Genomic DNA, 13,455 nt, shown 5'->3' with positions numbered 1-13,455 from the left:
GCTGCGAGTGGGTCCGCCCGCTCGTTTGGTCGCTTGTGCATTTCGGCCCCTATTTGAGGCAAAGCATGTCAAACTAGGAGTAGGACGTTTCGGTGTCCATACTCATCTGCATCTGGTTAGAAAAATATTCATAAAAAGTTTTAAAAAATTCAAAAATTTCCAATTTTTTTATGCGGTAGACAATTTGCTGCGTGAGAGCCGCTCCAAATTTTAAGTCATTTGGACATTTGAGCAGCTTTCAGCAAAAAAGACAAATCAGGTCAAAACAGTACATGAACAGTAAACATTTTTACAGACCCGTAATTTGTCTTTTTTGCTGAGAGCTACTCAGATGTCCAAATGATGTGAAACTTGAAGCAGACCTCACGCATCAAATTGTCTACGCACAAAAAAATTGGATTTTTTTAATTTTTTCAGTATTTGTTTTGATTTTTTTCGTCAAGGCAGGTGCAGATAAGTTCGGGTGCAGAAATGGATTTTCGGTCAAACCAGGGTATTTCGCTGAGAGAAGACACCAGGCTACACAGACTAAAAAAAGCAGCCGAGGAGAGCTAAAAAAATGGAGAGCTCAGACTCCTGGCATGTTCCTTGTATCCGGCGGCCGAGGCCACACTCTGTCGCCCGCCTCTGCATCGACATCCCCTTCGGCCTCCCCTACATGCATGTCTCCACCAGTTCCCCTTCTCCGGCCTCGCTGATGGATCACACATCTCACCCCCCCCCCCCTACCGCGGCGCCCTGCTCCGACCTCGCCGATGCATGGCGCACCTCCGCTCTCCCCTCTGAGGTGCCCTTCTCCGGCCTCCCTCGCCGACGTGGTCCACCACAAGGAGCTTGGTTTCTTCCAGTCCAGCCTCACCCCCCAACGTGGTCCGCACCAGCGATGACCCGTCCTCTACTCTGACCTTCCTCCTTGACGCGATGCGCACCAGCGACGACCCGTCCTCTACTCCGACCACCCTCCTTGACGCTGTCTGCACCAGCAAACCCCCTTTCTCTACCTTAAACAACTCACATAGGATGGAGGGAGCGGCGCCGTCGGTCATGGCGGCAGGGGCGGCACCAAAGACCTCGAACCTGCTGGTTGCTCTTCCTGATGGGTAAGTTTTCAACTCCTCACATTGATGTGTAGCATCTGGTCTGCTAGAAATAAACATCTTTTTTATAATATAAATAGAATTCCTTTTTATGCTCATGCTGGTTCATTTGTGCTCTATTCATGGGGCATATTGGCTGGTGTGTCTAATAGCCATACACATGTTTGTGAGATGCTAGTGCTAGTTTGTTTGCTAGTCTGGTTCGTAAACGATGATTGCATGGTGTTCTTCATGTATGTAAATCACCTATGTTCTAGCGGCATTTAAGTAATCAGTAGATCAATATATTAATTAAGTAAATCACTTATGTTCACATAACCAAATCACTAGATTAGCAATAATGTTCCTCATTTTTTTGTAAATCACATGCGTTGTGGCAGCATTCAAGTTTTTTCAATGTGGTTGCATTCATCGATGTCATATTTGTGTCAATGTAGGTCAAACATGCCACCTTATAAGGTAATTATGAAATATGGGGCACGTTCTTACAAGAATTACAAGGGCGAGCTGTGCACTGTGTCTTCTTGGAGCTGTGACATTCATGTAGAGAGGTAGACTAGTTATGATCAACTTGTGGGGCTCATGCAGAGTAAATATCCATGGGGAAATGATGAGGGTGTTGTGTTATCAAAGTGGAGTACTTGCAACCAATATTTTGTGCTAATTCGCAATGATGAAGATGTGGTGAGCATGTATGATGAGAATAAGGAAGAAAAGATTATTAAGATACTTGTCCAACTTTGCAAGAACGGTGAGGAGGATGAGTTTGCTCTTAGTGTGCTTCAACCAATCCCACCTTCAGCAAAGGACACACCCAACCTCAGACTGGAAGATTTAACTCAAAATTCTCAATATAAGTATGAGATACCCGAGGAGAACATGGGAAGGCAACAAAGATATGAAATTTCCTCTTTACTGTGCTACTGGTCATGATCTTATTAATGTGCATACTTATCTTCTAAATATTGTGTAACTATGTTTGATGGTTAGATTTTCAAATAGTTCATGCCAAAAATTCCTGTTTACTGTGTTGTTGGTCATGATCTCTAAATATTGTGCAATTATGTGTGATGGTTGGATTTTCAAATATGTCATACCAAAATGTCCTGTTTGGTATGCTGCTAGTCATGACGTTACTATAATGGCAAAAGCAATATTGAAAAAAACAAGAGTGGCAAAAGCAAATCAAAATAATTGAGGGCAATTTGGTCTTTTCCCTAATCTATTTGGTCAAAACGTCCATTGACCTAACATAATGACATTTGTGATATATTATCCAGAGTTAAGAGTGGCAAAAGTGAGAGATGAAATTCTAGAGTGGCATACGCAAAATTGGAAAAAGCTAGAGTGGCAAAAACAAAGTCTCCCCTTATAACTTCCTATTCATAGACAAAGAGGATCCAGAGTTGGAGTTCTCCATTTCTCCCTGACGGTCTGGTAAAGGCAACTGGATGTATCAAACATGAATAATTGCTACAATCAACCCGAAGGATAAGCTCATGTTCAGGTAAGCCTATCTTACCATGCTTCAATGACTATTTAAGTCCTAATGGCTTACCCGACTTCTATTGGCGATGGATCAAGCTAAAACCTCAACCATGGCTTGAAGTTCTTTTGATTCCTCTACAACCCCTACTTCAAGATCCAAAATTACGGGATTAGGTTTCCGTCACTCTTGCATCGCATCCATCTATCATCAACATACATATATATTTCAAACCATGTTGCATTTGTCTATTGCACATGTGCACTCATGCATCAGCACAAACACTACCTTAGGTTGCTGCTAACGCGACACTACGATCAGAGACCCTTTGACGAAATTGTGTGCGATGCATTAATCGTAAACGACGGTGTAAAAACCCATCAAAAAGGTGCAAAACATTTGCAATGACAGATGGATCAAACACGGTTTATATTTTAGTTGCTTGTGCAATGCAGGGCATACAATTTAGTTCAATTAACTGTTTGCGATGTGGCAGAACAAAATAAACAGGCAGCCAGACGAAGGCATGTGCGATATACAGCTTACAGTTCACTCGGATGAACTGTTTGTGATTAGGCAACACAACAGAAACGGTTAGCCAGATCAAGGTGTGTGCGATATACGACATACGGTTCACTCGGATAAACTGTTTTCGATTAGGCAACACAGCAAAAACGGTTGTACCAAATCAAGGTGTGTGCAATGGAGGGCAGACAGTTCATTCAGATAAATTGTTTGTGTTGAGCCAAGAAAACAAAAACGTTTCATATAAACAAGATGTGTGTAATACACGGCAAACATCCAATTACATAGGTGGCTAGTACACACATGACATTTCCACACATCAAAGTAAACTATTACATGCATAATTAACTAGGATAAACGATCATCTGATCATCATCTACTTCTTGTGCTAGCTCGATATTTCTTCTATTCGAAATTTCCATTAATTGATGATATTTTATGAACACGTCATAGTTTCCCACCATTTCCTCACCGGTTTCCCGCCATCCAGCGATATTGCGCATAAACCTAGGTGGCGCGCGACGTACGGAGGCAACAAGTGTAGCATGTAGCACATCCACCTTTTCCAAGCATGCCAACCCATCAAAGCGCCGCCTCTACCATCAACCTCGTCGACGAGGAAAACGAGTGGGCACCACGGCCCGTCGAGGCCGAGGCGCTCCCCGGCAATGCGATGGACGACGCCGTGATGCACGTCATCGCCAGGGTTAACAGACCCTTGGCGCATGGCGCTTCAGTGCCGCAGATCAAGATACGCATGTCAGCGCCAAGAGGCTGCAGCTCTCCGCACAACATGATCGATGGCGCGCCGCAAAGCAAGCTAGGCGCGTCCGCGCCGATAGGCTGCGGCTCGCCGCACGACGAGACCGTTGGAGCGCCGTAGAGCGAGAGGCGCGGCGCGCCGCACAGCAAGAGCGGATCCATCGGCGCTTGCCTGCTATCGACAGGGCGTCGCAGCTCGGTACACATCCCGTCAGTACCCCAATTCCTCGCCAGAAGTGGGTAGAGGCCCTGTGCACCGTACTTGCACCAGAGGCCAGCCGCGTTGTACTTGCACCGGACGCCCGCCGCACCATTCGCATGGGTCGCGCCGTTCGCCTTGTCCGCAGCCCGCTCGATGCCAACGCGCTGGTCGGTAGGCTCGACCGTCTCCTTGGCCCAGGTGTCCACCTAGGCGCAGTAGAGGAACATGGCCGTCGCATCCTCGAGCTGGTGATGTCCGATGAAATAGCCAAATGAAGCTCGAGATCGTGCTCCAGATGTACTGCCAGCATGTCGGCCGCTTGGACGAACGCCTGCACGAGTTCAGGCAGAGCCAAGAGCTACCGTAGGCAAGGATTGTTGGTCATGGTCTCATGGACGCGTTTTATTTTGTTAAGTCGTTTCGACGTGGATAACCATGTATTCACAACAATCATAGTATTTCTCTGTTTATTGCTCTGTTTCGATGTGTGTACTCTGCTTTTCATTCTTATATGTTCTGTTTCAATGTGTGTATATACGCTTTCCATTCTGTATATGTGGATGGTAACAGCTAGATTCAAAATAGTATACAAAAACAGATACAAAATGGAATTCATAATATATATATATATATATAAATTGTTCATTAGTTCATCACAATATATATGTATAAAATCATCACATATGCGTGATGATACTTAACTAATAGGTACAATGCATAAAATTGAAAACGAACAATACTAAAACTAATAATCCCTCCTGGGGTCCGTATTCTGGCAGCCCCTCGTCAGCAGCAGCTCCCTGGTGCGTGGCGTCTTTCCAGTGCGGAGGCAGTACTCCACCTCCTCCGCCTCGCAGCGCTTGACGTGTCGATCTGCCTCTTGTTGGCGGATGAGCGCGAACGATCTTGCCATTTTGTTGGGTGCCCACCGGAGCTGCTCATCGGTGGCATGCTGGACCTTATCGGCCCACCCCCACGCAGCGATGAGGCGCCCAGTGCCTTTTGACCTTCCTCGCGAAGTACCCGTCTTCGTACACCTACTCCACACGACAACGCGCCCGCCCCCAAAGCTCCGTCCCCTCCTTTTTCCAGGCAGCATCACGGGCTTCACAGGTCGCCTGGTACCTGGCTTCCTCCTCCGCCATCTCCTTCTTGAATGCCACTTGCCTGACGTTCTCAGCCGGCGGCAGCGACTTCCACAAACAAAGATTGTACTGGCCCCAAAACCAATCTAAAGTTGGGGGGTCCGGCGCAACCTCATCCAACGGCGCGTAGGGGTCCTCGTTGCTGCTAATCGAGTGAGCATTCTCGGGGGGCGGCGACTCCTCGTCGGCGCATGGGCAAACCGGCGGCGCCCTGGCAGAAAGAGAGAGAGAGAGAGAGAGAGAGGGGGGGGGGCGAGCGAGGGGAGAATGTAGATGAGAATGCAGGCGGGAAGACGTGAGCAAGGTAGTATTTTTTTGGCGGCTAGAACATAGATCGACGGGAACATTACACACGCCAGTCGCTTGAATTACACACGATTCCCACAGCAAAATCTGTGTGTGAACTTAATAGCTGACGGTTTCCAATACAGAACCGTGTCTGATTAATGACCCGCGTCACTCACCTACCAAACCTCGAGCCGCAAAATAGATTGCCAATCGTGTGGGGGCGGTTGTCTTGTCAGATCTTTACATTTTCTTTTTTGAACACCATATGTTTACATTGTCTGATGCTTTTTTAACTCGCACACAAGTACACAAAAATATGATTTTTGAAACCGTTATGGTTAGCCATTGCATGTAGATGTAGTTCAAATTTCAATTACGGTCATTAATTGGCTAGAAAATCACTTAAATATGTTTAAAAGGTCAAATGACCCCTAGAATTTTCAAAATTTTCACATGACAGTTGTAGTAGTGCACGTTAAACATAGAAAATTTTGAAGGCCATAAGAGTAAGCTATCTCCCATTCGTCATCAAACATGCATTGTTCCCTCTCGAAACCACGAGCCTTCTAGTGAGTTGCTCCAGTTTGTGAGGGGTGTGTGTCCAAACTTTCATCAATCAGGCCAATTTTTTTACCACATCATCTTGGTGGCATGGCATTACATCAAGCAAGGTTTCATGTGTTTCTGATCATTTTTTAATTTTTTGAAATTAAAGTGCCATGGCACTCCATGCATGTGTCCATGCTGCGAGACCAGTATGTTTGAAAATTCATTCTAATTTACTGCACATGGAATTAACTCGCACACAAGTACACACACTACTAGGGAAAAGCCTAGCAGCAGCGCGGGTTTTGGGCCTATTAGCAGCGCGGGGGCCGGCGCTGCTAATAAGGCGCTACAGCTAACGTATAGCAGTAGCGCGGGCGCACCCACGCTACTACTACGTCCGTTAGTAGTAGCATGGGCAAAAACCCGCGCTACTATTAACCCGCGGAATTTTTTTTTCGAAATTTTTGCCCGAATTTTCTAATTTCTGAATTATTTTAACCTCTAATCTCTAATCACCGTCATCGCTGCTCAATTTAATCTCTAATCACCCCTCATCATTCCAAATCATCTAACTTCCCGGACGGTCACCTATCCTCTCACTACTCCAGCCTGAGCACGCTTAACTTCTGGGTTTTATTCTCCCTCGATTCCAAGTCTGCAGTTGTTGTTTTCCTGACAATAGTAAGATGTCAATCCTATTAACCCTCGGGATTTTAGCTTGAGCATGAAGTCACACATTTCACTGTTTGAGTTTAAAACTATTGTTCTAAACCACAATAATTATTTAGTAACACTAATATTTCTTGAATAAGGAGTTTGACCACATTTTGACCAAATTTTGACCACAGTTTGACCAGATTTGACCAAAATTCCCAAAAACTGAAATAATTATTTAGTAACACTAATATTCTTGAATAATTATTTAGTAACACTAATACGTCTTGAATAAGTAGTTTGACCAGATTTGACTAAAATTTAAAAAAAACTAAAATTTGAGCATACCTTTTTTTCCTTTTAGAATTTGAGGATTCTAAAAATTTGCAAACATGCCGTAGGCGGTCTCCATGGTATGCGGATTTTCGTGCTGAACATTTTGATATATTATACGTTTTTTTCTGACATCGTATGCAAAAGTTATAGCTGTTTTACATTTTCCCTACACTTTTTGCAAAACATGTCCAAATTTAAGTTTTTAAATTTTCCTAACTAGTAGATGTAAGAACATAACTACATCTCGAAGGATTTTAATTTTTGAAACATTTTGATATATTATACGTTTTTTTCTAACATCGTATGCAGAAGTTATAGCTGTTTTACATTTTCCCTACACTTTTTGCAAAACATGTCCAAATTTAAGTTTTTAAATTTTCCTAACTAGTAGATGTACTAACATAACTACATCTCGAAGGATTTTGATTTTTGAAGTTTTTATCATTTTCTTTTGCTTTTTACAAAACCGAAAAGGCGATCCACGGGGGGGGGGGGGGTAGAGTTTCAAAATGGGACCTTTAGTAGTAGCGAGGGATTTTACCCCCCGCTACTACTATGGCATGTCCCAGAGGGGCACGGTTGAGACCTCTTAGTAGTAGCGAGGGGTAAAAACTTAGTAGTAGCGCGGGTTTATAACCCTCGCTACTACTATGGCATGGCCCAGGGGCACGGTAGAGACCGCTTAGTAGTAGCGAGGGGTAAAAACCAGCGCTACTGCTATCAACTTAGTAGTAGCGAGGGTTAAAAACCCGCTCTACTACTATGGCATGTCCCGGGGGCACGGTAGAGACCGCTTAGTAGTAGCGAGGGTTAAAAACCAGCGCTACTGCTATCAACTTAGTAGTAGCGAGGTTTAAAAACCCGCGCTGCTGCTACTTAGCAGCAGTGCCTGATTTTAAAGCGCGCTGCTGGTAAGATTCTGTGTATAGGCTTTTCCCTAGTAGTGACATATATGATTTTGCAAACCGTTATGGTTAGCTGTTGCATGTAGATGTAGTTCAAATTTGAATTAAGGTCATTAAATGGCTGGAAAATCACTTAAATGTCTTTAAAAGGTCAAATGACCCCTAGATGTTTCCAAATTTTCACATGATAGTTGTATTAGTGCACGTTAAATGTAGAAAAAATTGAAGGCCGTAAGGGGAAGCTATCTCCCGTTCATCATCAAACATGCATTGTTCCCTCTCGGAACCACGAGCCTTCTAGTGAGTTGCTCCGGTTTGTGAGGGGGTGTGTCCAAACTTTCGTCAAACAAGCCTATTTTTTACCACGTCATCTTGGTGGAATGACATTATATCAACCAAGGTTTCATGTTTTTTTGGTCATTTTTTATTTTTTGGAATTTAAATGTCATGGCACTCCATGCATGTGTCCATGCCATGAGACCAATATGTTTGAAAATTCCTTCTAATTTGCTGCACATGGAATTAATATGCACACAAATACACAAATATGATTTTTCAAACCGTTATGGTTAGCTGTTGCATGTAGATGTAGTTTAATTTTAAATTACGGTAATTAAATGGCTAGAAAATCACATAATGTCTTTAAAAGGTAAATGACCCCTGAAATTTCCAAATTTTCACATGATAGTTGTATTAGTGCACATTAAATGTAGAAAAAATTTGAAGGCCGTAAGGGGAAGCTATCTCCCGTTCGTCATCAAACATGCATTGTTTCCTCTCGGAAACACGAGCCTTCTAGTGAGTTGCTTTGGTTTGTGACGGGTGTGTATCCAAACTTTCGTCAAACGTGCTAATTTTTTATCATGTCATCTTGGTGGCATGACATTACATCAAGCAAGGTTTCGTGTGTTTCTGATCATTTTTTAATTTTTTGGAATTAAAATGCCATGGCACTCCATGCATGTGTCCATGTCGTGAGACCAATATGTTTAAAAATTCCTTCTAATTTACTACACAAGGAATTAACTCGCGCACAAGTACACAAATATGACTTTTCAAACCGTTATGGTTAGGCGTTGCATGTAGATGTAGTTCAAATGTGAATTACCGTCATTAAATGGCTAGAAAATCACTTAAATGTCTTTAAAATATCAAATGACCCTTGAAATTTTCCAAATTTTCACATGACAGTTGTATTAGTGCATGCTAATAAACATAGAAAAAATTTGAAGGCCGTAATAGGAATCTATTTCCTGTTCGTCATCAAACATGCATTCTTCCCTCTCGGAACCACGAGCATTCTGGTAAGTTGCTCCAGTTTGTGAAGGCCGTGTGTTCAAACTTTCGTCAAACAGGCCAATCACTAGTAGAAAACAGGGCTATGGTCCAGGCCGGCTCAGCCCATTAGTCCCGGTTCAGTGTAGAACCGGGACTAATGTGGGCATTGGTCCCGGTTCGTGAGCCCAGGGGGCCGGCCGGGCCACGTGGGCCATTGGTCCCGGTTCGTCTGGACCTTTTGGTCCCGGTTGGTGGGACGAACCGGGACCAATGGGCCTCGCTCCTGGCCCACCACCATTGGTCCCGGTTGGTGGCCTGAACCGGGACCAAAGGATCCCCTTTAGTCCCGGTTCTTGCCACAAATCGTGACCAATGAGGTGCCTATATATACCCTCGCCCGCGAGCAGAGCACTCCAGTGCTCTGTTTTTCTTTGGCCGGCGAGGGGAGGGGTTTGTGGTGCTCTAGCTCACCTCCTATGCACATGAGGTGTTCGATGGAATGCCCGAGCCACACTACTTAAACTTTCTCCTCTCGAAGCTCGACCTCCAAGCTCCATTTTCCTCGAGATTTGTCTAGATTTAGCGGTCCGTCACGCCCCGTCCCCGTCTTCACCGCCGTCGATCACCCGCGCTGATCTCATCACCGACACCACCGTGGTGAGCCTCTTGTTCTTATCTTCTTTCTGAAAGGAAAAATATTCTTACTTGTCTGTTTAGATAGATACTTGTATCATTTTCTTACATTTATTATTGCATCTTATATAGTGCGATGGTTTTGGTATCCGCCCCCGTCGGCCCTCGTCCTGTCTATGATTCGGATTTGGTATGTATATTATCTTCATAACTATTGGTTCATTTATTGTTTATGAAAATTATGCCGACCAACATGACATAGATTTTATTTATCTAGGATGTATGTGAATCGAAAATGCCAACCAACCCTATTGTCGAGAGGTTAAATTTAGTTGAAGAAGAAAACAATTTGTTGAAGGAAAAAATAAAAAAAATTGAGGAGGAGAAGATGATATTGGAGTTGCATGTTGCGGATGTCGTCGATGATCACAAGATCAAGATGGATGCAATGCGCTTGAAGATTAGAAAGATTAGAAAATATGCCATTCATACCGAGGCTTGGTATCATTATGCCGTTGGATCAATTGTTACCTTGGTTGCGATTATGATTTGTCCATGCACTGAATGTGGCTGAGGCAATCATTATGCCGTTGGATCAATCATTATGCGGCTGAGGCAAACAAGCAGAATGGTTTTATGTGTTGTCCATGCACTGAATGTGGGAATACGAGGTCTTACTCTAACCGGAAAATCCTTCACTCCCACCTGCTTTACAAGGGTTTCATGCCACACTATAATGTTTGGACGAGGCACGGAGAAATAGGGGTTATGATGGAAGACGGCGAAGAAGAAGAGTACGATGACAACTATGTGCCCCCTGAATACGGTGATGCTGCAACGGGGGGAGCTGGTGAAGATCAAGAGGAACCAGACGATGTGCCCAATGATGCTGCCACGGGTGAAGCTGCTGAAGATCAAGAGGAACCAGACGATGTGCCCGATGATGATGATCTCCGCCGGGTCATTGTCGATGCAAGGACGCAATGCATTAGTCAAAAGGAGAAGCTGAAGTTCGATCGCATGTTAGAGGATCACAAAAAAGGGTTATACCCCAATTGCGAAGATGGCAACACAAAGCTCGGTACCGTACTGGAATTGCTGCAGTGGAAGGCAGAGAATGCTGTGGCTGACAAAGGATTTGAGAAGCTACTGAAAATATTGAAGAAGAAGCTTCCAAACGATAACGAATTGCCCGACAGTACATACGCAGCAAAGAAGGTCGTATGCCCTCTAGGATTGGAGGTGGAGAAGATACATGCATGCCCTAATGACTGCATCCTCTACCGCGGTGCATACAAGGATCTGAACGCATGCCCGGTATGCGGTGCGTTGCGGTATAAGATCAGACGAGATGACCCTGGTGATGTTGACGGCGAGCCCCTCAGGAAGAGGGTTCCTGCGAAGGTGATGTGGTATGCTCCTATAATACCACGGTTGAAACGTCTGTTCAGAAACGAAGAGCATGCCAAGTTGATGCGATGGCATAGTGAGAACCGAAAGAAAGATGGGAAGTTGAGAGCACCCGCTGACGGGTCGCAGTGGAGAAAAATCGAGAGAAAGTACTGGGATGAGTTTGCAAAGGACCCAAGGAATGTATGGTTTGCTTTAAGCACGGATGGCATTAATCCTTTCGGGGAGCAGAGCAGCAATCACAGCACCTAGCCCGTGACTCTATGTATGTATAACCTTCCTCCTTGGATGTGCATGAAGCGGAAGTTCATTATGATGCCAGTTCTCATCCAAGGCCCTAAGCAACCCGGCAACGAAATTGATGTGTACCTAAGGCCATTAGTTGAAGAACTTTTACAGCTGTGGAATGGAAACGGTGTACGTACGTGGGATGAGCACAGACAGGAGGAATTTAACCTTAAGGCGTTGCTGTTCGTGACCATCAACGATTGGCCCGCTCTCAGTAACCTTTCAGGACAGACAAACAAAGGATACCACGCATGCATGCACTGTTTAGATGACACTGAAAGTATATACCTGGACAAATGCAGGAAGAATGTGTACCTGGGCCATCGTCGATTTCTTCCGACCAACCATCAATGTCGAAAGAAAGGCAAGCATTTCAAAGGCGAGGCAGATCACCGGAAGAAGCCCGCCATGCGCACCGGTGTTCACGTGCTTGCTATGGTCAATGATTTACACTACGTAATCTTTGGAAAGGGTCCCGGTGGACTAGCTGTTCCGAATGACGCTGAGGGACACGCACCCATGTGGAAGAAGAAATCTATATTTTGGGACCTACCCTACTAGAAAGACCTAGAGGTCCGCTCCTCAATCGACGTGATGCACGTGACGAAGAACCTTTGCGTGAACCTACTAGGCTTCTTGGGCGTGTATGGGAAGACAAAAGATACACCCGAGGCACGAGAGGACCTGCAATGTTTGCACGAAAAAGACGGCATGCCTCCGAAGCAGTATAAAGGTCCTGCCAGCTACGCTCTTACGAAAGAAGAGGAAGAAATCTTCTTTGAATGCCTGCTCAGTATGAAGGTCACGACTGGCTTCTCGTCGAATATAAAGGGAATAATAAATATGCCAGAGAAAAAGTTTCAGAACCTAAAGTCTCATGACTGCCACGTGATTATGACACAACTGCTTCCGGTTGCATTGAGGGGGCTTCTACCGGAAAACGTTCGATTAGCCATTGTGAAGCTATGTGCATTCCTCAATGCAATCTCTCAGAAGGTGATCGATCCAGAAATCGTACCAAGGCTAAGGAGTGATGTGGCGCAATGTCTTGTCAGTTTCGAGCTGGTGTTCCCACCATCCTTCTTCAATATCATGACGCACGTCCTAGTTCATCTAGTCGACGAGATTGTCATCCTGGGGCCCGTATTTCTACACAATATGTTCCCTTTTGAGAGGTTCATGGGAGTCCTAAAGAAATATGTCCGTAACCGCGCTAGGCCAGAAGGAAGCATCTCCATGGGCCATCAAACAGAGGATGTTATCGGGTTTTGGGTTGACTTCATTCCTGGCCTTAACAAGATAGGTCTCCCTAAATCGCGGTATGAGGGGAGACTGACTGGAAAAGGCACTCTGGGAAGAGACTCAATAATATGCAGGGATGAATATTCTTGGTCTCAAGCACACTACACAGTTCTACAGAACTCTACCTTGGTGACCCCGTATGTCGATGAACACAAGAACAGTCTGCGCTCCAAACACCCGGAGCAGTGCGACGACTGGATTACATGTGAACACATCAGGACTTTCAGCAGTTGGTTGGAAACACGTCTCAGAGGTGACAACACTGTTTGTGATGAGTTGTACTTGTTGTCCAGGGGACCATCTTTGACTGTATTGACTTATAAAGGATACAAGATAAATGGGAATACATTTTACACGATCGCCCAAGATCAAAAGAGCACCAACCAAACAGTGGTGTCCGCTTTGATGCAGCAACCGAGAGCGGAAAGGACACATATTATGGTTACATAGTGGACATATGGGAACTTGACTACGGACCTGATTTTAAGGTCCCTTTGTTTAAGTGCAAATGGGTCAATCTGTTAGGCGGCGGGGTACAGGTAGACCCACAGTACGGAATGACAACAGTGGATCTGAAAAATCTTGGGTACACTGA

Source organism: Triticum urartu, chromosome 7A (assembly GCF_056163025.1).
Source record: "Triticum urartu cultivar PI428250 chromosome 7A, HENAU_Tu73, whole genome shotgun sequence".
NCBI classification, from domain to species: Eukaryota; Viridiplantae; Streptophyta; class Magnoliopsida; order Poales; family Poaceae; genus Triticum; species Triticum urartu.
This window is presented reverse-complemented; position numbering follows the sequence as displayed.